The sequence below is a fragment of the Vombatus ursinus genome, unplaced genomic scaffold, assembly GCF_900497805.2.
Source record: "Vombatus ursinus unplaced genomic scaffold, bare-nosed wombat genome assembly UNPS02009205.1, whole genome shotgun sequence".
NCBI lineage: Eukaryota > Metazoa > Chordata > Mammalia > Diprotodontia > Vombatidae > Vombatus > Vombatus ursinus.
The window spans coordinates 11,359,026-11,383,862 of record NW_020948983.1 but is presented as its reverse complement, the minus strand read 5'-3'; the positions used below and the strand labels follow the sequence as shown (position 1 = coordinate 11,383,862).

Sequence of the window (24,837 nt, the reverse complement as noted above, 5' to 3'; positions counted from 1 at the left end):
CCTGATTTGTAGTATGTGCCAGTTTCTAGGTGTAAATGTTCACATCAAAAATTGAACAATGGCTCTTGGGAGCCCCTTGAACTACCACCATCATTCCCCTGAATAAAGACACTTCACATGACCTGGCACCCAGGCAAGTGCCAAGCTGTCCTCACACCTCCCAGGTCCTAGGGAACATGGAAGCTGTCCCACACAATGGGGCTACTTAGCTATGTGTAAGGGCCAGATGTTTTATAGGGAAGGTCAGGATCTCTAGTGGGTACCTTTGATTAGTTTCCTTCTTCTGATGTCCTATGCAAAGAGGCACCAAAAATTAGCTAGGAAACTGGAGGTTCCCACTATTTCAGATATTCGTAGGGTGGTGGTGCGGAAAAGGGAGCAGAAGCAGGCATAGGGGACATGTCTAGAGCAGAAACAGCCTGTTGCAAGAAAGAATAGGCCTAAAAATCAGAGGCTTTTCTGAATAGCTTAATTATTTTAAAATAATTTAAAATTTTATTTTCATTTTAAGATAAAGCAGAATAATTTAAAATAATTTAAATTAAAGGACCCTTTACTGGAATTGGCCCGCCTCTTGGCTGAGAGGAAGGGAAAGCCTCTGACTACTCCCAAGTCTCTGTGGCCAGCCTGACTGTAAACTACAGCAAGCTGTTGTCTGTCTTTAAACATCATCCCCATGTGGACTTGGCCATGTGATTAGAAACAAAAACAACAACATGTTTCCTTTGCTATGAGAGGTGTCTGGTTCTCAAAAACATTGTTAAGTTTGCAGCATAAAAACTTTCTGAATACCCTCATCCATTTGGTTGTCTCTGGTTGCATCACGGGGCACCTCGAAAAGTGACCAAAAGCAGCTGTTTCCTCTAGGCACAGAGGAAACAGGCCAGCATTCCCTGTTGTATGGCCATGGGTTAAAGGATAGGGCCTGTGTGAGATCCACTTGGCAGAAAGGAACTTGGAATCCAAACTTCCCCTGAAACAGTCCAAACCCCCCCTAAGATAAATAGGATACAAGCTCTTCCTCTGAATGTTTCATTCAGATTGCATCCAGCTTCTCTGGCTAAAGTGGCTTCCCTCAGGCCTTGAACTGGCTCACTGGCATTGGGTTTTAGGGTTTCCCTACTGAACTACTACTTCCCACACCCCCATCTCTCACTATACCCCTGTCTGAACCCTCAGCTCCAGGAAGGTGCAGGTTCCTTCTCCTGTTTCTGATCCTTTATTCAGTAGTTCTGGTAGGGCATTAATTAATGATGGACCCCTAAAAGGCCCTGGACTTTCCCAAGTGGACCAGGTCCTTGGTTCTCAGGTCCCTGGTATTCACCTGGGATACCTGCCCCTTCCCAGTTAATAATGCTTTCAACTGTTCTTGTGTTGGTGGCTTTGACCCTGCCCCAATCTCCAATTCTCTGTTACCTCTAACCTAGTCCAGCCCTTCATTGTCTGTTACCTCCAGCTCAACCCCAGCCACTTCCCACCCTTACTTTCATCTAGACTACTTCTCCCAGGCACCCCAGACTACTTGGCCACTCCTCGATCACATCCAGATCTTCTCACAGTTTTTCTGTATAAAAGCTCCGTTTTGTCTCCATTAAATCACTCAGATTCTTAAAATCTGGCCAATAGCACAGACTCACTAGGAATCTCACCCACTCCAAATGATGTTTTAATAAACCTTGTCTCTGACTGAAGGAAGGTTTGAGTCGAATTCTTTTGAGGCAGACCCATATCTTTTGCCCTTGAATTTTGGGGTTCCCAGCACTCCTAAACCACAACAGTTCCCTGGTTAGAACTAGTCCCCATACTAGGATTAGACTAGCCCTCTTGATCTCCTACTGTGGCAAAGTGGTATGACTGAAAGAACATTAGGATTCACCACACATTGAGATGGGAAGAAAAACAAAGGCCATTAGAAATATGGAGGAGAGGGAGAGGACTCAATTTCTACTTGGATTGACAAAGAGGGATCCCCAGAGGGCTGCTAACTACTCCCATCAGAGATAACCCTGTGGAGCTGGGATTTCTAATAGTATCTCTCATGAGACCCCATCTGGTATGCCCCTCCCAAAATAAATTAACCAACTAATATCAATAAACTTTTACAAAGGATATGTCCTGAGGCAGTCTAGCAAGGACAAGTTACCAAACATCCCCCTTACTGATGGTGCACTTTCCTCTCTATCCACACTCTATTCCTGGGGGGAGATGGACCCAGACTTAAAGCAGAAAATCAGTGAGGCACCCATGTAGAGAACAAATGTTGCATAGGGATATTTTCTTCAGTGACATAATTAGCAATTGGGTTCAATTTGGAGTTTACCAAATCACTGTTCTTCCTGGTTTATTTCAGCTCAGATATTGCTGAAAGGAAAGAAAGGGGGGTTAGGGATGGAACTGGGACTGGTTTCTACATATCTTCAAGTAAGGTGATCTACTTCCCCAGGTGGGTTGTTGGTGCTGGTGTGCAGGCGAAGCCTTCCAATTGACCTTAAAAAGTGGAGGGAAATAATAAAACTGACATTTACATAGGCATTTTAAGGTTTGCAAAAGGCTTTATTTACATTATCTCATTTAATCCTTAAGAGGATTATATGTTATGAGATAAGTACCACTGGTCTTATTGTTCCAATTTTACTGAGTAGAAAATGGGCTGAGAGTTTAAATGACTTATCTAGGTTCCTAGAGCCAGTAAAAATCAAAGACAGGATCTGATCTTCCTAATTTCAAGACCAGCACTCCAGCTGCTACCCCCTCAATCTGAGACTTTAACCTCTTACACTCTTAGTTTTCTTGTCTTTTTTTCTTCTCTATCTTTTGTACAAACACAATGCAGATATGATTTACTTTATAGAGTTCACCTTCCTTGGGAAAAGTGAATCCTAATTTGTACATTGAAGATTTGCAGATGGAAATCCTTAGAATCCTTATGTCTCAGAGTTACTAAGAGCATCCCAGGAGAAAGAGTTTTGAAGTGACCAATTTAAAGCATCAAGGAAGTGTAAAGTGGGATGTAGAAAGGCACCACGGATACAGGACTTGGAGTTAGAAGAGTGTGAGCAAAGAGACCTGGGTGCAACCACTGTACTGGCCATGTGACTGTGGGCAAGGGCCCAATTGTAGAGTCTCAGTTTCTTCATCTGTTAAAAGAAGATAATTGTTGTTAGCACTTTGTAAAGTATAAAACATGATATAAACATGAGCTACTACTGTTATTGATAATATTAATGATCCGCCCTTAAAATCCTAGCTTTATGCCTCACCATAGCTGTTAATTGACCTAGGGTTTTTGAAGGCTGGTCCATGATCCAGTCCTAGAAGAGAGAAAAGCTCAGGTTACAAGCCTGGCTACAGACTTTGTGCCTGTCACCCAGCTAGTTCACAGAGGCTCAGAGAAATGGTCACTAGGTGATTAACTTTTTTTATTCTGTTCAAGTCAATTCAACAAGCATTTATTTTTGTGCCAGGCACTGTGGATACAAAAATTAAAATTAAAATAGTCCCTGCCTACAAACAGTAACTTTTGAAGCCTGTCCAGCAAGGCATGGGAGAGGGTTCCAATCACCTTCATAGAATGAAGACCCACATTTATTACATCAATAGGATCTTCTAAATGTTGAAAATTAATGCTGATGATAATAATAATAATAAATAATGCAGTGGGCTCCAAATCCAGCTGTATCATTTTCTTTATGTCCTTCTGTGGATTGATGCTGAAATAAAAAACCAAGATTCATTCTTTTTGGACTAGTCAAGAAATATCCTCTTGCCCAGAGTGTGACTTTCCAAACAGAAGGTTCCCAATGTTTTGACTGCTAGGATCTTTTCCTACTGCAACACCGAACAAAGTCTCTGATTGTCCTCCAGATATATAAGCCCTATTATCCCAACTACTAATGCCCTCCTTCCAGAGCTACCTTGTATTTAACTGTTTTGCACATATTTGTATAATCCATTTTATATTTATGCTGTGTATATTTATATGTGTACTTGTTGTAACTCCTGTTAGAATGTAAGATTCTCAAAGGTAGAGCTTTTTTCCATCTTTGTACTTGTATTCCCAGTGCCTAGCATGGTGTTGTCACATAGTAGTTGATGACTGAATGTTTATTGGTTGATTGACTTCACCTTTTTGCAGTTTACTCCCTTCATTTCCCCGGGTAGGTTATCAACCTTTTCAGCCCAACACAGTTCTTGAGGTCAGACTATGCCTGTCCTTGATTCTTCACTGTTAATTCTGCCCAGAGTCCAGGGGAGAGCTTCTTTGGGCATAGAGGAAAGTGAGGTCCTTTGTTTTCTGAGTCCCAGGCCTACTCTTTTTATTACATTCTAAACCCCTCTCACCCAAACTTCCCATTAGAGGTTCTGTCCCTCCTAGGATTCTTCCTGGAACCTGCATGAAATAGCATCGTCTTTTCTTCCTGATGACCGCTACCATCATCTCCCCTGAGTGACTGCCCTTCCTCTTTTCGTTTTCTCCTCTCCTTATTTACTGGAGCTTTCAAGCCTCATCTAAGGATTACTGCTGACAATCAAAAGCATTCCATCTCTCTTCTTTTTTCCCTCACACTCTCTCATTTTCTCCCTCTCCCCTCTTTCCCTTTTCTCCATTTCTCTCTTTACCTTTCCCATTTCTCCCCCTTCCCTCTGCCCTCCCCCACCTTCTTTCCTGCTCTCTATGTGCCAGGCACCTAGATTGATCTAGCAGTCTGATCAAGTTTCTCCAGAACAACTTTCCTTATACTCAGTATCCCTACCTTTGGAGCAATGATAGCCAGATATCAGGGAATCGTGATCCTCATCATTGGAATGATAGGATAAAACACCAGATTTCATCATGGTGGAGATCATGTTTGAATGCTGTGTATAAAAGGGAAGGAGGCACTCCCAAGCTCAACCTTGAATACTGTCTAAAGGAATGAAAGCTGTTTAGCTCTCTTACTAGGAGTGAAGTATGCTAATGTTGTTTGGTTTGGAGAGAGAGAGAGAGAGAGACAGAGAGAAACAGAGAGAGAAAGGAAGGGGGAGAGGAAGTGAGAGGGAGAGAGAGATCCTGTCTCCTCACCCCTCACCTCTCCTCTCCTGTCAGGTCTTTTGCTCTCCCGGAAGGTGCTGGAGAAGGTGACTCATGGTAATAGGTGGGGGTCCATCTGTTGGCTGAAGTGGAAATTAATCTGAGGTAGGGCTAGACTGAGGTTTTTGCTAGGTCCAGCTCAGCCTCAATCAGCTTTTTAATTCCAGCAGAATGAGTCTAGCCTTGAAACTCCCACACAGGTGAATGGACTGTGGAGAGTCATTAAAGGGAGATTGGGGGGGGGGGGGACCAAACAATGCCTCTCCTCTACCTTGTACCTGCCTCACATACTAACCTCACACACAATTATGACTCTCCCTTCTCCACCCTCAGAGAATTGTTATCTTTTCATCTTTTCAGCTCAAAGTTCTTCTCATCTGAAATTTCCTAATTCAAATTTCTCTCCTCCTTCCCATCTCTTTCATTCTTTTCCTCTTCTTTTCTTCCTTTCCCTCACTCTTTCTTCTTCTCTCTCTTTGCTTTCCCTCTCCCCCACTTCTTATTGTCCTCCCCCATTCTACCTCCAACCTCCTTCTTTTTTCCATTATCCTCTCTTCTTTTCTCTATTTGTCTCCTTTTCTCCTATTTTCCCTCTCCCCTTCCCTTCACTCTCTTAAATCTCTCTTCCTTTTCCCCCCTTTCCTCTTTCCTTCTTCCCTTTTTTCCCATTTATCTTTCTGCCTTTCCCCTTTCTTTTCCCTTCTCTCTCCCCTCCCCCAGTCTCTCCTCTACTGTCTTCTTTCTCCCTCTTCTCCCACCTCTCCTCTCTTTCCCTCTTCCCCTTTTCTCTATTTTTCTCTCTGCCTCTTCCCTTTCTCCTTCCTTGGCACTCTCCTAGGCTCTTTCTCACTCTCTCCTCCCTCCTCCCTCCTCCCTTTTTCTCCCTCTTCCCTTCCTTCCCCCTTTTCTCCATTTCTCTCTTTGCCTTTCCCCCCTCCCTCCCTCTCCTTCCCTCTGACCTACCCCCACTCTTTCCTGCTCTCTTCTTTTTCCCTCGCTCTCTCTCATTTTCTCCCTCTCCCCTCTTTCCCTTTTCTCCATTTCTCTCTTTGCCTTTCCCCTTTCTCCCCCTTCCCTCTGCCCTCCCCCACCTTCTTTCCTGCTCTCTTCTTTTTTCCTCACTCCTATTTTCTCCTTTTTTCTCTTTTCTCCATTTCTCTTTGCCTTTCCCTTTTCTCCCTCCCCCTCCTCCTTCCCTCTGCCCTCTCCCCCCTGTCCTACCCTCTTCTTTTTCCCTCCCTCTCTCCCGTTTTCTTCCTCTCCCCCCAGTTTCACTCACTGCCCCACACAATGGCTTTGGCGGTTTTTTCCCCTCTTACAATACCACCATATGGCTCCATTATTCTAATATTCCCCAGATTTATGGCAACAATACTGAGAAATAATTAGGTGCTGCCGGGGTGTAAGCCTCAGTGTGAAAACACATCTGTTCTGAAAGGCTCCCTCTGGAAAAGGGAAGGAAAGTGTCACCAGCAATTTTCCTTCTAAAAAAACAAGTGGTAAGTACAACCAGGAACCAGGCTTTGTGTTCACAAAGGCTTTGTTGCTTCCTTGGCAGAAAAGCCTATTACTCAGAAAAGAGTTGGGAGGTGGGCCAGGGGAGGGAGAAGGCACCTGTCCTGTAGGAGCAGCCACGTTGAAAGATTCCCTCCTTATCCTGCCTGGGCAGACAGGCCTGGGGTTTGCAACTCACTTGTTCTCCTTTCCCCCAAATTCTTGCCCTCAGGGGAACAGAATGTGCGTTGAGTAAATTGTCTTTAACAGATTCATATATGTGCTTGAACAGATCACACAGAGGCTCACACATGCACTCCATCGAAAATTACACACATACATAACACGTTTCACTTACACATGTTACAGACACTCACATATCCTCACCCCGTCACAAAACATACAGCTCACAGTTCACACAGAGGCCTGAACTGGGAGTCAGGAGGACTCCTCATTTGAATCCCACCCCCAGATCCTGACTAGCTGTTCAAGCATAAGCAAGTCATTCATCTTCTTTGATGCTTAGTTTCCTGTCTGTAAAATGAAGATTATAGCAATGATAGTTAGCATTTACACAGTTCTTTAAAGTTTGCAAGGTGCTTTATGAATAGAATATGGTTTCATTCTGCCCTCACAATAATCATGGGAGATGAGTGATATTATTATCCTCTTTTTTACAGATGAGGAAACTGAGGAAGACAGAGGTTGAGTGATTTGTCCAAGGTCACTCAGCTAGTAAGTATCTGAGGCAGATTTTGAATTCAAGTCTTCCTGACTCTAGTGCCAGAACTCTTACCCATTACCACTCAGCTGCCTATCTAATGGCTAAATAGCTGGGTAGTAATGGTACCTGTCTACCTAATGGCTAAATAGCTGGGCAGTAATTTTGTGATTTTGTAAGGATCAAAATAGGAAATGTTCATAACGTGCCATGTAAATGTCAGCTTTATTATTATCATATAGTACCTATTCCTTCATAATTCATACAAATATGTACACACATACTGTACCCAAACCTAACAAAATAACTCCTCTTTTGATTTAAGGGTAACAAAGTATTTCCCTCACAAAAACCCTATGAGGTAGTTAATGCCAATATTATTATCCCCATTTTACAGGTGAAGAAACTGAGGCTCAGAGAAGTGAATTTACTTGCCTAAGGTCATATACTGATTTAGGTACGATTGGCACCTAAGGTCTGGATGTGTCAAGGTTTTCTGATGTCCAAATCCAGGGCTCTGCATCATCATCACTCATCAGTGAGCATGGTAGACGCACACATGTCACACATTTCTTTAAATGTACTCACACTAGCACATAGAGATAGTGTTGTCTGTGGTCCCTCAATTCCCCCCAACGCATCTACCTCTGCAAAACCTGCTGATTTAGGAGGGAGCTTACAGTCCATCATAATGGGACTAGCTTAAAGCTTTGTAGTCATGATTGGGAAGACCTGTATTCAAATCTCACCTCAGGACTTGGCCCCTGCACAATCATTTCACCTCTCTGACCCTCAGTTTCCTCATCTGTAAAATGGGGATAATAGTAGCATTTACTCCACAAATTGTTATGAGGCTCAAGTAAAATAATGTATTAAAGCCCTTTGCAAACCTTAAAGGCTATATAAAGTGAGCTATTGCTATCTTTTTCAAGTTCAAATAACTCAGAGCTGTTAATTAGTTAATTTAATTAACATTAACAGGCTAGAAAAGGTTAACTAATAGCTAGTTGAGAACAAGAATTGGGCATACCTTAAACTCTTGGAGATAGAGATAGAGCATGGCAAGAAGGGGAGGTCAGGACTGAGAGCAGAATTTGGAGGAGTCCCCCTTGCAGATGAACATTTTGTAACAGTAGGCCAGATGAATGAATGAATGAGTGAGTGAGTGAGTGAGTGAATGGAAAAATATTCATTAAAATGGAACCGTAGGACTTCTCTGAAATTCCTGGGGGCCTTTCTGGATTGGGAAGCAGGATAGGGGATCCTCTGGGGCCAGGGCCTGGAAATCATCTCTTAGAGGGGTATAGGGCACCAGTTCCTGATAGGCAGATAGGTCAGACTGGATGCCCTGGAGCACTTTACCGTCTGACTGACCAAGTGAATTTTAAGTGAGTGATGTCCTTTGGAATTTACCAAAGGGCAACATGTGAAGAAAGGAGGAAGAAGCCATCCTGGGGGGGTCAGTGCTAAAACCAGAAAAAATTGAGATGTGGTCTGATTTTGAATAGTTTTGTTCTCTGTGTCCCTTCCCCACCCCAGGCTGTCTTGGGAAGGACCAGCTGGTAGTAAAGGGGAATGAACACCATCAGCAAGTATTTACTGAAGGTCATGCTAGGCACTTTGTGTACAAATCTGTGTAAGCCATGCCCCTAGACCTCAAGGACCTCACAAAATGTATTTATCACATGTGTGATCAGCTTCACAGGACAAGCTTTATCACTCTCTGGACCTCCTTCACTTCCTTATTCAATTTTAACAGTTTTAAACTTATGCTACAACATTAAACTGCTCTGATCTTGACTTTTCAAAGGTCTACCAAAATGTGTGATTTTATTTCTTCTGAATAAAAATATTGGGCACCGGGGATTCTACAGTATGACATATCTCCTACTCTCAACACAATCCACCTCCTGGCTCAACCCATGCCTATGTTAATTACTTTGGGGCTCTTCGTTAAACGAGATGTGTTTCATTTGGGTAGGGGAACTGACCAATAAGAGCCCAGGACTCACAAGCATGCACAGTGGGATTGATCTGATGCAAACTACTGCAGGGACTTTGAAGCTTGTACAAGTATTCTGTTTCCAGTCCACTAATCATGTAGTGAAGAAACCATCTTCTGATTGGCTGCTGAGCTAGAACTGTATCTTAAAAGACATTAAAAGGCACTAAAGCACCAAATCAAATCTCTCCTTTCCTCCCTCTCTTCCCCCTTCTCTCTCCTTTCTCTCTCTTTCCCTCTATCCTTCTCTCTCTACCCCCCCTTCCTTCTTTCTCTTTTCCCCTCCTTTCCTCCTCCATCTCTCTTTCCTTCTCTCTTCCCTTCCATCCCTTTCTTCTTTCTCCTGTCTGGCTGTGCTTGATTGAGGAGGCAAGAACGCTATAAGCCTCTGACTGGAGGGAGAGAACCAGTACCACTGACCTATTCTCCCCGCCTCGATTGACTTGCGGCCTTCGAATACAGGGCTCTATTTTTTGTCTCTTTGCTTTTGTTCTTTCCTGCTCTTACGTAAACCTGTCTTATCTGACTAGGCTGGAACCTTGTGAACTTAGAAAGATTTGGAGAACAGGCCTTCAGAAGTCTGGGGGCCAGATTTCATGGACCACTGAGCCCACTTTCCCTAGGACTAAGGTAATCTAGAGAGAGTGCACCCCTAGGTATTGGGGAAAATGTTTGTATTTCTGTTCTTGCTGTAAATTTCAGTAAATAACCTTTACGAAAGCTAATTTATCCTAATGAGTAAAATGAAACTAAGGTGCTAATCACTGGTCATTGATACTGGGGTGAACACACCAGAATGGGAGCTTGAGTTGATAGCATTAGAGAAGAACCTCTCAACTACTCTAGAGGATCCCTAGCACCTTGAAAGGGAGATGTAGCTTAGGGGGACCTGACTTGTCAATGCAAGTGGGAGTTGGCATAAAGATCCCCACTCTTTAAATAGGCTAAATTGATGTGGTTGAAGTTTTATCTCAGTGATTTTCTCTCTGTCCCATAGAATCTTAGAGGTGGAAGAAATCATCTAATCCAACCTCATGTTACAAATGAGAAAGCTGGGGCCTAGAAAGGGTAAGTGATGACTAAGGTCACATTACAAGTTATTGACAAAGACAGGAAGGAAGGAACCAAGTATTTCATGAACACCTACTTATGTGTATCACTCTGCTAAGCACTTTAAAAATATCTCATTTGATCCTCACAACAACTCTGGGAGGTAGGTGCTACTATTATCACCCCCATTTTACAGTTGAGGAAATTGAGGCAGACAGAGGTTAAGTGACTTGCCCAAGGTCACACAACTAACAAATGTCTGAGGCTTATTAGAACTCAGGTGGCACAGTGGCTAGAGCATTGGACCTAGAGTCAGGAAGACGTGATTTCAAAACCATCCTCAGGCACTAACTAGCTGTATGACCCTGGGCAAGTCATTTAACCCTCTTTGCCTCAGTTTCCTCACCTGCAAAATGAACTGGAAAAGGAAATGGCAAACCCCTCCAGCATCTTTGCCAAAAAAAACCAAACAAACCCCAAAAGGAGTCAGGAGGAATAGGACATGACTGAAAAAAACTCAAACAACAACAGCTTCTTGATTTTAGGCCCAATGCTGTGTCCACTGCAATACGTAAGCCCTTGTCTCCCAAGCCTGGGTTCTTTCCCCATACCATGCTGTGTTTTATTTTATTTTACTTTTTTTATTTGTATTATTCCTAGCACAGTGTGGCTTAGTGGATAGAGATCTGATCTCAGTGAAGAAAACTTGTGCTCAAGGCCAGCCAGTGATCCATACTGGCTATATGACCCTGGGAAAGTCACTTAACCTCTCACAGTCCCTAGGTGACTCTAACAGGGGAGGAGAACCTGCAGCCTCCAGGCTATATGTGACCCTCTAGGTCCTTAAGTTCAGGTTTGCCTTGCTTGAGGACCTAGTGGGTCACAGGTGGTCTCTAGGCCACAGGTGCCCCACCCCTGCGGGTCTAAGACTTTAAGTCGCAGAGATTGTGCCCAAATGCATTGACAGAGGAATTTCCTTTGTGGGAGCTCTTTATACCTACAAAATAACTGGTCTATAACCACTCCCCTCACCCTACCCCCAAAAAGAAATTCCTAGTACCACACCCTGTGCATAGGAGGAACTTAATAAATGTTTACTGAATTGAATCTGCATTCCTTTTTGCTGTCTTTTCCGCTGTGAGTATGCAGAGCGAAAGAGAACTGATGTAGACAGAGAAAAATAGGCTTTGGTCTCCTCTATATGGCCCAGAACCAGGCAAGAGTGTTGTCCTGTCCCTGAAAAGATTCCCTACCATTGGTTCTTTTCTCCCCAATACTAAGTCCAGAGGTTATCAGATGTTTTCCCGAGACTAGGTTTTGTTGGGAAGAAGGGGAGAAAGGCCATGAAGACATTGAACATGCTAGGTATGGAAGGTACATTAAGCACCAACTGCAGTGTATTCCCATTCTGGTCCTAGGCACTGTGTGGGGAAGGGAAGACACAGTGCCTGCCCTCCAGAAGCTTACCCAGAGATACCAGAGCTCATCCCTGAGATATATAAATAAGTGTCATTCCACAGAGGAGGAAATTGAGGCATTGGGGCTCATATAGGGGAAGTATCTTGCTCAAGGTAGAAATGTCTAGTTCTTCTGATTCCTTAGTATTGTAACAGGAGGACCATTGGATTTGGAGCCAGATGACCCAAGTTTCAGTCATGGCTCTGTTACTCATTAGATGACCTTGGGTACATCATTTCTCCCCTCTAGGCCTCATCTGTAAAATGATAGTGTAGAAGTAGAGCATCTCTACCATCCCTTCTAACTTTAAATTCTGGGAACTCTTTCCACTGTATTATAGTTACCCTACAAATAGGTGCTAAGGTGATAGTAAAACAAAGAGGGGGAAAGGACAAGTTAATTGCTTCCTCCTTCCCCTCCTCCCACCCTCAGTGGTGTTTATAGTCCCATTTCCCCAACACTGGAAACTCCCAGGGCACTGAGAATGGCATCAGCTGATTGTGGCTTTTATGGCTATGATGACCCACAGGTAAGCTGTGCTTGGAAGTCAAGAGGCCAAAGGGGGAAAGGTCAGTTAGGTAGTTTCTATTTTCAAAAAGGTCTCTTTCCCTTTATCTTTATTCTGTTCCCAAGTACTTGATATCTACTGAACTATTCCCCTTGTCTTATAGTCTTGGGGCTAACCAGAGCTGGGCCTAATGGAAATGTCCATTGCTGGGTCTCTGTGGCACTGCCACCCACCGCCCCCCCCCCCCCCCCCCCCCCCCCGCAGGAGCCAAGCAGTGCATTTGAAAAGAGCTTTATCTAAGCTTTTCCTTATGTGGTTACCTCTTTTGTCGCCTGGGATGCCTTTCCCATCCCCTGCTCATCCTTCAAGCCTCAGTTCAAATCCCACCTTTCCCAATGAATCCTTCCCTGACCACCATCACCACCACCTTCATTATCACATAACTTGGCACTTAATTGTTCTCTAATGGCTTCCAATAAGCATGTATTTGTTTTATTTTGTCCTGAAATGGACCCATTCAACTTCTCCCTCCATCCTTCTCCAACACTGTGAGCTTGGGGGGGAGTAAAAGGGATATTTTGCTTGTTTACAGAAGGACACGCCCAGGATCCAGGGCTATCAGGAGACTGGAATGAGTCATCAGTATCAGGCGCAAGGCATTCTGGGGCCGCTAACCTCGCACAGCAAGCAGGAGATTGGGTCACACCTAGGCTGAAACTGGAGACCCAGAGATCATGTTAGGGAAATGCTAGCGGAAATATCAAGTCTCTGGCCCAACTGTTCACCTCCTGACCTATTTCTCACAATGTGGATTTATCCTCCTTATATTTTACCTGGTGAGTCTGTAATCCAACACCTTATTAGCTCTTACCGGCTCACCTCACACACTTCTTCACCCAACCTCCCCCACACACGTTCAGTCAGAATTGCTCAACTCAGTGTACTACTTTAACTACAGCAACAACAATTTTAACTCCAACAATAACAATCACAACAACAAGTCAGCCGTCTGGCATTAAGAGCTTACTGGAGCACTAGGCTCAGAACCAGTAAGACTCATCTTCCTAGGTTCAAATCTGGCCTCACTTACTAACTGGGTGACCCTGGGCAAGTCATTTAACCCAGTTTGCCTCAGTTTCCTCATCTGTAAAATGAGCTGGAGAAGGAAATGGCAAACCACTCCAGTATCTTTGCCAAGAAAATCCCAAATGGGGTCATGAAGAGTCGGACAGAACTGAACACCAAAAACTATGTGCCAGGCACTGTGTTAAATATTGAGATTACAAAAAAGGCAAAATGCAGTCCCTGCTCCCTAGGAGCTCACAGTCTAATAGGGGAGATAACATGCAAACAACTATTTACAAACAAGATAGGGTACGTAGAGGATAAATTAGAAATGATCAACAAAGAGGCTTCTTGAGGAAGGTGGATTTTAGCTGAGACTTGAGAGAAGCAAGGGAAGCCAGGAGGCAGAAATGGGGAGGGGTAGAGTTCTAGGCATGGGAGTTCTAGGAAGAGGAAGGAATCCAGTCTCTAGATCCCAGAGTACAAGGTAGGGTATAAAGGTGTAAGAAGACCAAAAAGGTAGGAACAGGGCAGGTTACAGAGGCAAACAGGATTTTATATTTAGACCTAGGGTCAATAGAGAGTTACTAGAATTTATTGAATGGGGGTCAAGGAGAAGGTGAGGTGTGGCACAGTCAGACTTGTACTTTGGGAAGATCAGTTTGACAGCTAAATGGGGAATGAACTTGAGGGAGGAGAGACTTGAGGCAGGGACACCAAACAGCAGGCCATTTTAATAGTTGAGAGTCTATCATAGTCCTGAGATGATGAAGGTTGGAACTGCGTAGTGTCAGAGGAGAAGGAGCTTATATGAGAGATGTGATGAAGGGAGAAATGACAAGATTGACTACTTGGGCGGTGAGAGAAAGTTGAGGATGACATCGAGGTTGCAAGCCCTGATGACCGGGTGAAAGAATGACAGTATTCTTGATAGTTTGGGGATAGCCATTATTTCATGTGGGCCTCATAACCTGTTGAGGTAGGTACTAAAGTATCATTACCCCAATTATAGATGAAATAAAAAGGTTCAAAAAAGTCATAAGGTCACACAGCTAGCTGGTGTCACAAGTGGGCTATGGGTTGCGTCTGGAGCTCAAATCAACCCCCAGAGCCATTTTGGGGGACCCAGGACCTGTTAGAGGACAGGTTGGGAAAGTGTCCCCTTGGGAAATGATCCTCAGTTTCTCCTTAGTGCTGTGTTCTCTCTCTCTTTCTCTCTTTTTCTCTCCCCCCCCCGCCCCCCCATCTCTGTCTTTGTCTCTCTCTGTCTCTCTGTATCTGTCTGTCTGTCTGTCTGTGTGTCTCTCTCATATCCAGTCAACCAGGTCTTCCCAGGCCACTGTTTCCCTGAGTCTTTCCTGTTCTCAGAAAGGAAACTGGCCTGAGCTATTTCCTTGCCACAAAGGGGTGGGTGGGGTTGGTTCATTTGTGTTCTCTAGCTTCCCCTTCCCCCTTAGCTGCTCAGACCAATTGGGTTGCCTGCCGGTGCACGTGAAGTCAGGCACATACTTACTCTGGGATTAATGGGCAGGGGTCATGGTAGCTATTCCCAACCCCTCCCCTCATGAAGACAGAGGCACCAAGCAGCAGCTCTGGTATGCACATGCAGCCTGGAGTGCTAGTTCTCCAACAAACCAGCTGTAGTGTGAGGAGCCCCAGGGTTGAAGTCAGGAGGAGATCAGAGTCTGAATAACACCTGAGACATTTATGACTAGTTCACTTGTGAGATTAAGAAAGTCGTGGCTTCTCCCAGGCTCAGTCTCTGAATCTGTAAATTCAAGATTAAAATACATGAACTAGCTACTTCACAAGATTAGCGTGAGGTTCAAATGAGATAATGTATGTAAAATGCTTAGTCAACCTTAACTCAGTATATAAACACCAGCAATTATTTGTATAATTAATTTTAATTTAGTACTAATAATAAAATGTTCATGTTGAACTGTTACTTCCAAGGTCCCTTCCAGCTCTAACACTTCATGGGCTCTGATCTCTGGATTTAGTCTCACTTGCCTCACACATGCAAATTACACACATACCATCTGCCCACGTGAGGACCCTATTGCTCTTACCTCCAACTCCCTCCCTCCCCCACAACCCTATCTATACACACACCCATTCTCAAGCTGAGGTTCATACAAAGGTCCCTCTTCCCTTTGGTTCTGTCTCCATCTAAGGGTGGGGTACCCAAAGACCTTCAAAGGATAATCATTTGGGCAACTTCCTTTCTGGCTTCCTCCTGCGGGGCTGATGTTGTGACAGACACACAGGCCATCAGCTGCCAGCATCTTTCCAGGGCCTCTTTCCCAAGAGTTATCCCTATAGGTTTTCATTAATCAGCACTGAGGTGAACATTGGGTACCAGAATCAGAACAAACACAGCAGAGGCTGGCTTATTTTTAACAAGTTTTATAATTCTCACCCTCCCCCACCCCAGAGGATCTCAAAGTCCACACCCAAAGGGACCACCCTGGAGAAGAATGATGAAGGAAAAATCTGTCTCAGACACTCCCAGGCTTCCTCTTTTAACTGCCCCTTTCCCCTCACTCCATGATGTAGCCTCCCTTTCTGAGGCACGTACTACAACATCAATGCCAGATTAATCTTACTGATGTGTGATTATGGTTGCTTCACCACCCTGCTGAAAAACCTTCAATAGCTCCCTACTATCTCCTAGATAAAGACCAGACTCTGTCCTAGTATTTCAGGCCCTCCCTATACAGTCCTTTTCACTGTTCCCTTTCACAATCAGCTCTCAAGAAAGATCCTGATGGAGGTGACTTACACTTCACTGTAGAAGAAACACTGAATTAGAGTCAGAAGCCTAATTCAAATCCTGCCTCTACCATTTACTGAGTGTCCTAAATCACCTTACCTCTCTGAGTTTCAGTTTGTTCAGCTGTAAAATGGGTGTAATATTAGTCCCACTGCCTAATTTATAGCTGATTGAATGAGATTAGGTAGAGTCAATAAATAAACATTTATTGAGCACCTACTATGTGCCAGGCACTGTGCTAGCACTAGGGCTACAAAGACGTAGAACAATCCCTGCCTTCAAAGAGCTCACAGTCTAACAGCACAAGGCAACACATAAAAAGAAACTGAAAATTGGGGGGGGGGGAGGCGGGGAGAGACAGGCGAAGGTTACCTGGAGGGTCATAATGAAGTCTTGCTGCTGGCATGGGAAATGATCCAAGAAGGTATGCATTTCACACTTGATTTCAGCTTGCAGAATAAGTTTCTGGAGAACATAAAATCCAGGAGGTCAGCAGGGTGGGAGATGATGAAGTGAATTCCCTACTTGCCCTCCCTAAATGGTAGAGTATCAGAGAGGAGCTCTCCAACCAACATCCACCCTTTGCAATCTGAGGGAGGGAAGGGTCCCAGGAGCAGGGGGTGCTAAGTAGGTGTGAGTTTCACAGCTGATTTCATCTTGCCAAATGATAAGTTTCTGAAGATCTTGAAATCCAGGCAGTCAGCTTCATGGGAGATGAGGGCTCTTTTATAATGATTTTTTAAAAATACTTTGTAATTATGAAATGTTATACAAATGTGAACTCTTGAAGATTCCTATGCTCCCTCCTTCATGGGGATTTGCCTTGTCTCAGCTATAATGACACACAGGTTTTGTCCCCTGGCAATAGAATATAAGGGATCTTGGTACTTGTTGGGGAGGTCTTTCAAAAAGTATCAGCAAGGACTTTGGAGGACCTTTGACATCACACTATATGTAAGACCAACCATACTTAAAAGTAACATGGGAGCCTTTATCTCTCAAGAAAAAAATGACCTAGTCAAGGTGACTGTGTAGACTTGCATAGGTTCCCAAAGTGGGTGATGTCCAGGGTGCTAGAACAATCCAAGGGGAGTGGTAGTGGCCTCGTGTGGAATTGGGGGGCACTGAAGAAAAATAAAGGAGCAGAGGAAGCATAAGGAAAGAAGAGAAGAAAATTTTGAAAAACTGTCCATACATGTTTCATCTGTTGGGTAACAGAGTAAAGTTGTAATGATTACATTTTTTTCCAAATAAACACACAAAATGCAAATTATAACAATCAATGGTCAAGTCCACCAACAAGTCTTAACAAGCAAGTGTTGGCAGGGAAGTACATTTTTTCGAATTGTTAGGAAGTCCAGCATGCATCTGCAGGAATATGTGTATGTAATGACTTGCTTACAATACAGTACTATACAGTTACATGATGCAATATTACATCATCAAAATGTCAATGCAAGAAAAAAACAAATTTACAATAAATTAATAAATGTAAGATGCATCATTTTAAAACATATATACATATATATTTGAAATTATGCAAATTTTAAAAATGTTAAAGGGGTAAAGAAAGTAGATTTCCAGGGGGGTACTGAGTAATTTTTTTTAAAAAGGGGACAGTAGGCCAAATAAGTTTGGGAACGTCTGGTAGAGGATGATATAAGCATTCAATGCAGGGACTTATGAAAGAATTTCAGAGAAATTTATGGGATATAGCTAGCATTTCTATCATACTTTAAGGTTTGAAAGTGCCTCATACACATTATCTCATTTCATTCTCACAACAACCTTTTCAGTAAGTACTATTATTATCATCTCTATTTTACAGATGAGGAAATTGAGGCAGACAAAGGTGAAGTGACATGCCCGGGGTCACACAACCAGTAAGTGTCTGAGGCTACCTTTGATCTCAGGTCTTTCCGACTCCCGGTGCAGTGCTGCATCCACTAAACCATCTAGCTGCCTCTCAACATGTAAAAACATAACAGGAGGAGCCCATTCTCTATTCCTACAAATGATACAGATGTCACAGACTGGCTGAGTTCTCTCTTACCATCAGCCCAGCCTACAGAAGTTTTGATTAACAATTTAAGCAACCAGTGGCACCATAACACAACAGAAGAGGAGGGAGCCCTTTCTTCCCACCCCTCAATTCATTCAATGTAAGAAAACGGTGCCAGGTAGCAGTATGAGAATGCAAAGAGTTTTCAGCCACTTTAGAAATGCTGGTACCACAGTAGATACAAATGAGTCCTCAGGCAGTCATTTCATGTCTTCTTCATCACCTCCGTAAGTAAAAGAGAGTCCACTACTGGGACTCATTTATAGCCAAATGGGGCAATGTTCCCAGTTGCCTCAAACAGATAAAGGCAAAACGCCAGATACATGGGTCTGGTTCTCTTGTCAGGATAATTCACAAGTGTAATATTTCTAGAGAATAATGAGGCCATTGGTCTGGGAGCCTGAAATGTAGTCCTTTCCCTAGAGGGAGTGAGCATCAGTAACCATGTTCTTAACCAGTAAACATTTCTTAAGCTCCTATTATGTGTCTGGCACTGTGCTAAGCCACTGGGCATACAAAGAAGGCTAAAGGTTCCTACTCTCAAGAGGCTCACAATCTAATGGGGAAGAAGCATTCAAATTATGTACAATTAAACTATGTATAGGATAAGTAAAACAGAGGGAGGATATTAGAATTAAAAGGGGGGGGAGCTAGGAGGTGCAGTGGATAGAGCTCTGGCCTTGGAGTCAGGAGGACCTAAGTTCAAATCCAGACTCAGGTGCATGACACTTACTAACAGTGTGGCCTTAGGCAAGTCACTTAACCCTGATTGTCTCACCAAAAAGCAAAAAAAAAAAGAAGAAAAAAAAAGGGATAGAGAAAGGCTTCCTGTAAAAGGTGGGATTTTAGCTAGGACTTGAAGGAAACCAGGAGGTTGGCCACTGTACTTTTTTTTTCTTCATTAATTAACATGTATTAATTTTTTCCCCTTTCAACCCCTCAATTAAAAAAAAAGTAGTAGCAAATATGCATAGTCAAGCAAAACAAATTCCCATTTCATCTATGTTCAAAAATATATGTCTGGTTCTCCATCTTGAATCCATCACCTCTCTTCCAGAAAGTGTAAGACATAGATGAGCAACAGCCTTCTAGAATCATGGTTGGTCACTGCACTGATCAGAGTTATTGAGTGTTTCAGTTATTTGCCCTTACAGCATTCTTAGTGTTGTACAAATTGTTCTCCTGGTTCTGTTCACTTCTTTCTGCATCAATTCATACAAGTCTTCCAGTGTTTCTCTAAACCCATCTCTCCTATAATTTTTTTTACAGCACAGTAATATTACTTTACATTTATATGCATTTTGTTGTTGTTGTTGTTGTTGTTTAGGCATTCCCCAATTGATAGATACCTCTTTGGTTTCCAGTTTTTTTCCACTCCAAAAAGAGCTGCTAGAAGTATTTTTGTATATAGGTGTACTTTTCCTCTGTCTTCGAACTCATTTCTGATCTGAGGGATGGCAGACTTAGGAAAAGTATCAAGAACAGAGCCCAGTATATACATAATAAGTGGTTGCCCACATGGAATTATTTGAAGGATGCTAGAAAGTCCTTTCCACCTCCCTCAATCAAAAGATCTTGCTGTCCGGATGCCTCCATTCTCCCCCACTACTACCACCACTACCTTAGATGTTCTTTCATTTGGGTTATGAGATTGTCATCTTGTAAATTCAATTTAATTCAACAAGCATTTAAGTTCCTCAAGGAACTTACATTCTACTGAGAGCAAACTTGTTCACAGAGAAGTGAATAGTATACATATACAAAATGAATCCAAAGTGATTTGTAGGGAGAGAAGGAGGAGAGGAATCACCAACAAATATTCCTGGAAAGAGTAAGTGAGGCATTATTGGTTGCTAGCACTTTAAGACAAATTAGTTTATCAGACTCTTGGGATGTCCCAAAGTCGCCTTGGTTTCAGAGAAGGTAAAAAGGATAAACATGAAGGAGATCTCCTGGGGAAGACAAAGACAAACTTTGCCAACTTTATAATTCTGTCTTGAGTGAGAACTACTTAGAATCCAAACCCACCCGTGGAGAAGATGAGATTCTCTGGAAGCCCCCAAAAGACAAGTGCAGGAAGAAAAGAACCTGTTTTTGCAGTTTGAACTAGCCTGGGTGCTGAGCAGGGGCCAGTGGTCAAAGGGCTTCCCTTGGACCAGCTCCAACAGGATTTCCTTTGTCTCTTGACATGCTTCTGGAGGAAATCAGGCCTCATTCCCAGGTTTGGAGAGGAAGTGCCCGCTGACATCTGACTCCACCATAGAGCTTCCACTCCCTCCTTCCTAGGTCTGCCCCCACACCCTGTGGTGGGAACTAAACAAGAAGTTGGGGGAATAGCTTTCTCATCCATCTCCTCCCCACCCCTGGCCCTACCCCAAGCTCTTGTCACAGCTTGGTTTGATGACTTCAGTAGCCTGCAAAAAGGTCTTCCTACCTTCAGTCTCTGCCAGTTTCTAATCTCTTCCCCGTCCAATCTTCTTAACACACACGGTTCTGATTCTAACTTGCTCCTACTCAAAAAAGCTACGTTACCTACAGAATTAAGTCCAAGCTCCCCGACTTGACATTCAAAGCCCTCCAAAATTTGGGCCCAACCTACCTTTCTAATTCTATCTCCCACTATTCCCCTACATCTGAGCAGTTAAGTGGCACAGAGGATAGAGCCCTAAGTTTGGAGTCAGCAAGGCTCATTTTCCTGAGTTCAAATCTGGCCTCAGACACTTACTAGCTATGAAACCCTAGGCAAGTCACTTAACCCTGTTTGCCTTAATTTGCTCATCTGTAAAATGAGCTGGAGAAGGAAATGGCAAACCACTCCAATATCTTTGCCAAGAAAACCCCACATGGGGTCATGAAGAGTCAGATACGACTGAACAACATTCCCCTATATGAATGCTACTCTAGCCACACTGGATAGCCCCCCCCTTCTCTTTGAGGCCTTTTTTGATCCCTTTATCTGCTTCTTGCTCTCCTTCGTAAAACTACTTCGTATTCATCTTGCATATATACTACATATACTCATGTATGTACATGTTTCCTCATTTCCTCTTTGTATCTCCAGAGCTTAGCACTATGTCTAGCACACAGTTAAGTCCTTAATAAATATCTGTTGATTTATTGATCCTTTGGTTTTTTTTATTTCCATGTCTTTGCTTACATCATCTCCTAAGCCTTAATTGCCTTATCTCTATCAAAATTCTCCTTCAAGTAACAACTCAAATGCTTTTGCCATGAAGACTTCCCTCATCTTTCACCAGCTAGAAGTGATCTCTCCCTCCTCAGAATTTCCATAGCACTTTGAGAGAAGTGATTATTAAATAATTGGGAATTATCAATTATTGGGAAGATCCAGGGTTATTTCCTTTTTAAGGAAATCTGTCCTTGTCCAAAAATTTACCCCACCTAGACCATCTTAATCTACGGAGAGTTGCTGCCCCATCCAACTAGAGAATCTTACAAAGAATTTAATCTAAGGTGAATTATGGCCCATTGTGTTCTACTCAGGCTTGGTTGGGGGGTATTTCCTTTGTTTAGATTGTCCAAAGCAGTGGATGGTCTTCGAGGAGAGTGATCAAAATCACATCCCCCAGCTCCTCATTAGAATAGGTCCACCTCTCATTATATATTCATTCTTGTTAATTGTTAACCAATTAGAGTTGATTGCCACCCTCAGGAACACCACTCTTCCAAGGGCATATAAAGCATTAAGAACATTCCACGAGGGGGTCTTTGACATTTGAGAGTGCCACTGATCCCTTTTATTAATTATTTGATAGCATGATTAATAAAATGATTAATTACCCAGAAACTATGTCTCTTGAATGTTTTGTACAAAGTACACAACTTTGTATCTATTTTTATAGATTTTTATTTTCATCAAATTCTGCCTCATTTGTTAATTATAGAATGTAACCTCCTCAAGGACAGGAACTATATCTAACCCATCTTTATATCCCTTGTTGCACTAAGCAGAGGGCCCTATGTAAGAGGTACTTAGCAAATGTACCTTAGCAAATGGGGTCTATAGTGTGTTCAGGAAGGACTAGCACTTCCGGTGTAAGAGCTCACCAAGCCCTTTTCAGGGCTGGTCATCCACTGCTGGTGTCCACCTGCCCCCAGCTGTCACCTGCAGCTCCAAGAAGCTGTGGAATGCGCATCGGCCACACCCTGGTAAACGGTCTCAGCAGACAGGCTAAACCAGGTTGAGGGTAACTGAAAGGCTTCAAACCTATTGGTGAGGTTGGGGGATGTCTACCCTAAGCATGTGAAGACAGGAATGGGCAGATGAGAACAATTTGCTCCAATGTCCATGAAGATTCAGAGCTTAGTCAGACACCAAAGACACCAAGGTCATCCACTGCATCCTGGACTCTCACCTGTCATCCTGACCTTTGTCTCACCACTAGACTTCAATGACTCTGAAAGAGAGAGTGAGGCTGATGACTTTGTGCAACTGTGCCTCCCTTTAATCGAATTCACTCGCAAGTCAAGACATGACCCAGAGTTGTCACTGGTCCTCTTTGAAAACAAAGGACAAACAATAATAAACCACAGCAAATGTATGTTTTCAAGTAGCCAAACTATTCATCCATCTTTCAAAACCCACTTCTTGAACTCGTTTTGTTAGAAGTGGTGAGTTTAGGTGGAAGAACAACAGACTTAGACTTAAGTCCTGGGTTTGAGTCTTTGGTCTGCCATTTATTGGCTGCGTGACTTTGGGTAAGACCGCTCTGAGTTAACAGGACTTCACCTAGGGGTCAATAACACTTACACAAGGTTGTTGTAAAGAAAGCACTTACTAATGAAGCAGATTGATGCAGTGGAGAAAGAGACAGTCTTGGACTCAGGAAAACCTGGGTTCAAATTCTTTCTCTGACTGCGACCTTGAGCTTACCCTCTTCTCAACTATGAAGCTTCTCAGGCAATTCTTTACCAGCCTGTATTGGTTAAGAGAAAGCTTTCTCCCCTAGAATTCCCTATGCCAATGAAATCACAAATCTGGTCCAAAACATATTATTATTAAGCTATTATCCAGACAGTGCAATTTAGCTCTTAGCATATGTGTTGTTTTGTGCCATTCTGTACTTCAATATATACATACGTAAGAGGTCAGAGACCTCTTCCCCTATTGGACATGTTCTCTCAGTGTCTAGCACAGCGTCAGGCAAGGAGTAGGGGCTTAATAAATATTTATGACCTTCATCTGCCACGTAGTTGGAGAGACAAGATGCTCCTATTCATATAGGCTATATTTATGGCAGCTGGAGGGTAACAGGGGCTAGTGTGCTGAACTATAAGTCAGGAAGACCTGAGTTAAAATCCTGCCTCAAGCTCTTACTGGTTGTGAGACCCTGGGAAAGTCTCTTAAGTTCCTCAATCTATAAAATGGGACTGATAATAGATGGAACAAGATAGCAAAGCAAACTTTGAAGCACAACAAAATGGTAGCTATTATTATTTGGTTCTCACGAAGGGGGAGGATCCTGGAAAGGAAAACTCTACTTTCTGGCCCTCTGTTCTTTTTGCCACTTTTGTCCTGTGTAATTAAAGTCAATGGCAGTATGAAAGCGCTCCAGGGTGATTAAAAATTAATTCAGCATTCAACACTTACGGAAATGAAATATATTGGGAAACGTATTTTGCATGCCTAGCAAGATGTAATTAGAAGATGGAACTGCTGGGAGAAGAGTAAGTAACTAATGTATTTTTGCAGCCACAGCGGTGTCAGTAGGGAAGGGATTACTGCAGTTAAAAGGTAATGAACCTTCTCTTTCTCCTAAACATCTCCCTTCTTCTAGGAGCAATTGATTTGCATTCATGGGGGGTTTTCAATTAAAAACTTGTAAGAATTCATGGTGAACTTCTCTCTGTTCCGGTTGGTTTAAAACCCTGTTCCCCAATCTGTACCACTTTGCCCCTAGGAGAGCATCTCCCGTTCTGCCCCTCCCCCCCTTGAATCTGGTGCCATCTGTAGCTGGCTCCATTTGGTTTCCCTCTCCTCTCTCCTGGCTTGGCCCCAAGGTGCCTCCACCTCATGCTTTCAGAGTCTCTGGCTCTGGCTCTCGGTCTTCTGTCTCTGTCTGTCCGTCTGTTTGTGTCTGTCTCTCTGTCTCTCTATCCCCACCCCACCACTTCCTGTGTCTTTCCCTCTAATCATTCACTTTGCCTCCTGCTCCTATTCTCCATTCTCTCCAGGTGTCCTTCCAGTGGGCTGTCAAGACCTCTGGGGACAGCTTCCGCTCTCCTCTCTCAGCAACAGCTCTTCTCCTTGAGATGCCAGCTGAGAGACTGGGTGGTCTGGGAAGTCTAACTCCTGCCATTACCCCCCCCCTCCCCTGGATATTTCCTTTCCCCATCCCAAAAATCTGCCAGCCAGGCTTCACACCTCAAAGCCCCTTCCAACTTGCCCATCTGGTGCCTTTGGGTATTTACGGGCTGGAGAAAAAGGTTAACCCTTGAGAGCCTGGATCACTGGCTTTAACAGCTTACGCCAGAGGAAGGAGAGCCTGACTTTTCTGTTTATGTCATTTTGGATGACACCCAACACTTTGTCTCCTAGGACTGTTGCTTAATGATGGCTTCTTGATGAGGCAGAGGACAAATCCATAATAGATACTCAAGGGAAATTAG

At 43.3% G+C, this 24,837-nt stretch overlaps 1 long non-coding RNA gene across 1 annotated transcript; it reads right to left on the bottom strand.

Annotated features, from left to right (window-relative positions):
- Nucleotides 1-2,615: 2,615 nt before the first annotated feature.
- On the bottom strand, nt 2,616-16,605 carry LOC114035376. Its single transcript, XR_003568215.1, has 3 exons — nt 16,518-16,605; nt 3,261-3,311; nt 2,616-3,137 (listed from the first exon to the last, which is right to left on the bottom strand). It is a non-coding gene; the product is annotated as an uncharacterized LOC114035376 (long non-coding RNA).
- Between the last annotated feature and the right edge of the window lie 8,232 nt (nt 16,606-24,837).